The sequence below is a fragment of the Pseudochaenichthys georgianus genome, chromosome 6, assembly GCF_902827115.2.
Source record: "Pseudochaenichthys georgianus chromosome 6, fPseGeo1.2, whole genome shotgun sequence".
Taxonomy (NCBI): Eukaryota; Metazoa; Chordata; class Actinopteri; order Perciformes; family Channichthyidae; genus Pseudochaenichthys; species Pseudochaenichthys georgianus.
Genome location: NC_047508.1, coordinates 31,846,109 through 31,851,854, shown reverse-complemented (window position 1 = coordinate 31,851,854; position 5,746 = coordinate 31,846,109). Strand labels below are relative to the sequence as shown.

At 36.5% G+C, this 5,746-nt stretch overlaps 1 long non-coding RNA gene across 1 annotated transcript; it reads right to left on the bottom strand.

Moving 5' to 3' along the window:
- Positions 1-4,058: 4,058 nt before the first annotated feature.
- LOC139434002 (uncharacterized) lies at positions 4,059-5,065 on the bottom strand. The gene is made up of 3 exons (XR_011643405.1): positions 4,981-5,065; positions 4,376-4,436; positions 4,059-4,293 (listed from the first exon to the last, which is right to left on the bottom strand). It is a non-coding gene; the product is annotated as an uncharacterized lncRNA (long non-coding RNA).
- Positions 5,066-5,746: the final 681 nt, after the last annotated feature.

The following is a 5,746-nucleotide window of genomic DNA, read 5'->3' as shown; positions in this document are numbered from 1 at the left end:
TTTTTACTCCACTGCATTTATTTGAGTTACTTTGCAGATTCTGATTAATTATGTGAAATATAAACAACCCTTAAATCAGACTTTAGTTACACCTGAGTACAATTCAGGTAAGGTGATTGTCAAGTGCCAACAATCAGGAGAGATATTTGATAGTTGGTGCTTGAGAAGACTAAACATGTATCTGCAATTGACATGAATGGAAACAAGTAATAAAGTATATTCATTACTCATTATTCTCTACTAATAGTTAATTAAAGACTGTATATTATGGCTATTTTGCACATCCCTTTCAAGATTTTCAAAGGTTTATTGACATATCATACACAACTACGGTGTAGTTATGCACCATTAAACTGTCATATTCTGCACATTTATTATTCTATCTACATACATAAGAGTATAATTAATGTGTATAATATCAGTTAAAATAAGTGCTTCAACATAGTTAACATGGCAGGAAAGCAATATATTAGACGTTAAGTACTTTGTTAGGCTTAATATTTATCTGTAGATAGATACCCCCAAAGACCTTAATCTGTTATTTAATGTTTAAATAAAGGTTAATCCGTTTTTCTGTTTTGCACCTCCTCCTATTAATATCTTTGTACATCCTGCACTAAACTGTTTTATTGTAGAGCTCACTTATAGTATCTTCTTGATTTTTATATTCTATATTTATACTTTCCCCCTATGAAAGTATGTACTCTTAATATTTTTTTTAATCAAATATAACACATAAAAACAATAATTCAATAATGTGCTTTAACCACTAGGAGGTACACACAGCCATAATAACTTTGTATTATTAGTGTGTATGTACAACATCTGAAGATGTATAGTTTTATGCATGCTTTCACATCATTTTACAGCATATTGCTATACTATTTCAGACTCAGTATTTACATTCTTACATTCAAAGAAAATCAGTAATATCTTTAAAAACTACAGTCCTTTTCTATCAGCTGTGCACCGTTATGGTGTAAATATAACCTATCTATGAATTAAATCAAATGTAAAAGTCAGCCGAATTAGTGTTGATACTGCAAGGAGACGTATTGTGTGAAGAGAAATTGAAGATGTTGTTTAATTGTTGATATATTTATGATCCACGTCAAGTATTCAGTTTCGGTGGCATTTCTTCCAATTTTTCCAAAGGTCTTCTCATCAGGGCTCTCTAAATAAAGAACTACAGCAGATCTGTAATATGTAATGCAGCCGAACCGTGTATTACAATGCCGTTATGTGATGACTTTCAAAGAGAAAAGCAAGAGCACTCGGAATTAAGTATTATTTTATTCTTTTAAAATGTTTTCCGGATTTCATATAATATAAACACCAAATCCCAGCATGCATTGCGAGCTTAAAACCATAGCTGAGGATCTTGGGTAATCGCTCGAAATGCCTACATCTGTTTCCGGTTATATTTATTTTGAAATTCAGTTCCTGACGGACGCCAAAAAAGCCCGAGATTATGGAATTAAACCAATAAATAAAAGCAAGGATAATTGTGTGTTATTGGTGAGTAAATAACAGTGTGTTATTTTGAAAAGAATAACAAATTAGAAGGAAAAAAAGATGTAAAAAAATACAGATTTCAGTATCCTGAGGCTCTGAGCCCCATTTATTTTCCTCACAGACGGCAACAAAAGTCCGAAATTATACGATTTAAAATAAAAGCAATAACTGTGCTTGATATTGAGTAAGAACATGTTTTTATGAACCACACAGCTTCCGGTCTTCCTCGACCCGACCGGAGAAAAAGACGTGCTGCAGCCTGCAGGCACGAAACCACATTACCAGTAGAAATACAATTGCGTTTAAAATCGTGCTGTGCAACACGAAAAAAAGGGGGAAATCGTGTTGGTGAACACGAATCAATAGATTAAAAATCGTGTTGGTGAAAACGAAATGCCGTGAGACTGGGTTGGAAGTTCATGAGATACCGACCATTAAAAGCAGGGTTGCCAACTTTGGGTACCTGGCTGGAGTGAGATTTTGATATCATGGGTTTAATAATATATTATCATTATGAGTCAGTGGTCTAAAATGGTCATACAAAGGTGCCGACAATATTATCGTTTATCGCAATAATTTCCGGGGAAATGTATCCAACAAATTAATTATCGTGAGAGGCCTACATGAAACACACAGACACAAAACAAATCTACAGACTTACTCCAAATTGCCCAAATATATTAATTAACACACTCACTCTCACTCTTTGACTCTATTTTGGCCTAGTAGAACAATAAGCAGCAGACTTTTACTTTTTTATAATTTCTACTGGATTTTAGATCTGCGCATGCGCAATACGGGTCGGCAGTTGCGGCTCCAGAGTATTTGTGTTGGGTAATCTATGGTGGGGCTCAAATCAGTATTTGCAATGTAATTACATACACGCTATATCGCCCCCCTTGACAGTGAAACGCCACGCGTGAGGTTTAGATTATTTCCGTCTCAATCCAAATTGAACTGTATGAAATAAAAAGGCACATTTGTCTTGAAGTAAATAAAAAGGGCGACCTGGAGCCAATCCTGCAATCTCCCCACAAGTGAAAGAGTTTTTTGAAATACTAACATAAAATACACATTCTGGTACTCTCTTGAGAAGAAAAATAAATAAATCTATTACTACACATTTAAAAAAAATGAATGCCATTTTAGTTTTGTGTTACTTTGTTCTGAAAGCTGAACCTGCTGCTCCTCACAGAGAGAAGAAGGAAGAGGCTGTGAATTAAGTTACATTGTGGATACGGGTCGATGTGGATAGCCCCCATTGTTCTGTGTGTCAAAATGAAAGACAGCCCACACACCTATCAATCATCACACCGTGGGGTCTTATTTCATTACGTCTTGATTTCTATCAACACGTAATGTTGTATCGATGTATACTGTAGAGATGTACTACAGCAAAAGTATTCTCTGTCGGGACTTCCTGCAACAACACCACGCCGTTATCTTGATTCTGATTGGCCAGAAGACATTATCAAAGCAACACACTCTCACTCCCTAAGCGTCCAATAGCGACGTTTGGTCAGTGTCCGTGGCGTCCAATTGTGACGCTCCTAGGCTCCTTCAGCGTCATAAAGGGACGCAAATAGCTTTCAACTGATTGCAATGTATTCCCATCTGCGTCGGGATTTGACGCTCATGGAAGCACGGCATTCGTTTATGCCGGCTGCCCTTAAAGGCAATGTGAGCATCCATTCCCATTGGATAACGGAGAATTTTACACCCGGAAGTAAGTACTCCTCTTACTGTCGATTGATTTTACAGCCCTGGCTGCGGAACGCGGAATGGGGCGGGGTCGGATGTGGGCGGGGCTGGACGTCCGATGGGCGGGGTGTATGGATATCCTAATGACACAAATAGCATCATCTGCTGGACAACTACAATAAGTACAGACACAAATCTGCACTGACTAAATATAATTAATCTGCACTCGACTAAATATAATTTAAAAACTAAATATACAAACTTCATACTAATTAAATGCATGAATGTATTTAAATATGTGGTATAAAAAGTCATATATTCTATATTAGTGTATTTAAGTTCATTATTTAATATTTGTTTTAGATGATAGTGTATTTAAGTATATTATTTAATATTTGTTTTAATTGATTATTCATTTAGTCAGTTCTGTGCATACTCATATCTAGTCCATATATTTCAAATGATACATTGCACTGTATTTAATAGAATGATAGAAAAAGCATTTATTATTTACAACACTTATCATATAACAGAACAATCATTAAGATAACAGAACCAAAAAAGCAAATACAGTAAATATAAAAACCAAACCAAGTATACAAACAAAAAATCTATACAACAGTGAAAGGCTTTGCTGATGCAAACATTCAACCGCGCTCTTCAAAACAGGCATGAACCTTAAGGTTTTCTTTATCAATGCTCAAAAAACATTAAATAGTCCGACTCAAATTTGAACCTGAACATTAATGCTGTGCTGCCTGGGGATGCTTCAAGCGCTCAGAGAAAGGAGTATGAATGTAAGGTTTCCCCACTGACACAGAGAGGAGGAAAGGATGGCTGGCTCAAGTCAGCAGGAGCAATGTAACTATCACAAAAGACAACAACAGCAACAACATATGTGAGGTAATCATATTTTTCACAAAACGAAGACCACACCATTGGGAAGCTTAACGTCTGTTTAATAAAAATAAGGAACAGGGAGAGGCTTGCAAAGCTCTGGGAGTTGAGACTCAGGTGCAGGGTGAGGGTCTCATTGCAGGTCTTTAGGCTCCATTGAATCCCCCTGGGGTTCTTGTGCTGAAAGAGGGAGACAGGAGAAAGGGTTAGAAACATCTAGCAACCAGAGGATGGGAAATTGCCGACCTATTTTAAAACGTACCTTGTGTTTTCACTCTCACTTAAGTCCCTCTCCCTTTGCCACCAATCCAACATCAGCTGAGCTGCAACATAATACAGACAGGTAATAATCAACAGAATCACAAGGACACAATATGGCTCTGCTAAAAACACTCACCCATAAATTACGTTTTTGTTTACTGTTTGGAAGTCTCAAATATCCACTCTAAATCCATATCGATAGCGATGTATCACAAAAATAGCTCTCTTCCTTATTATTGTGTAACGTTAACTATATTATACTAGCTTGAACTCCAAAATGGATATCCTCATTTCACCACCTCCACCCACTACAATCACACGCCCCAACTCCCTCCACCCGGATAAAAGCACGTTAAGAAGCCCCTTTTCTCTAATTCCACAACGTTGGAGGAAATAACATGAGGAGAACGGATTAATAGGCTGTTCGTGGTTAACGTGTGTTGCTAACGTTATCCGGCATTCTAGCCTAATCTAATCTGTTATCTGTAAACGTCAAATATACTGATTGAAGGGATAACCCACTAACATCCTTTAATACACGTGTAGTTAATTTGATTCAGATGTTCTGATAATATCCGCAATATAAATCTTTAAACGTCTTCTTACCTTTAAAAGTCCATCACGAACGGTCGGGTTTGTTGCTTTGCTCCGGGTTGCAGCCACAGGTCTTCGCATGAAACGTGCTCGTTCTATCGTTTCCCGGCCAATGTTTTCCAAAGGAGAGTCTGGATTCGTGCCATGAGGTAAACTGACGTTACATTGTTGTCCATGTCACGGTGAAATGTAAATGATGGGTAGTGTATCGCCGTTTTAGAGATGGCACTGCTGAAAAGACCGCAAAATAAGTAAAGATAATGAATACATCCTATTAAAACCTGTGTGGCTTATATGATAAGTCTAATTAGTACAAGTAGCATAACGTTTCACCGTGTAACTAAAGATTGTAGTCAGGGAAATCAGTTTGACATATTGAACTAATAACAAATCACCTCTGGCTGGCAGAGAACTCTCTGCTCCATAGCTTCTCTTGGACGTAACATCACATGTACATTTTACATTTATATTCAATTTAATATTCCATCCCTAACATACTTTTGTATATATAATAACTTATATTTTGTTTTTCTTGTTATGCTGCTGCAACACAAACATTTCCCCAATTGGGATCAATACAGTAATATCTTAATTAATTAAGATATTACCTATTATAATTAGTGTAGCAGCTGACACCTATTTTCAATATGGATTAATCTACCTTTATTTCGTTAGTTCAATTTGATCTATAAAAATGTCAAATAGATGAAAAATGTTCACGAGACAAGTGCAAGGTTATATCTTTAGATGTTTTGTTTTAGCCTATGTACTGTATGTC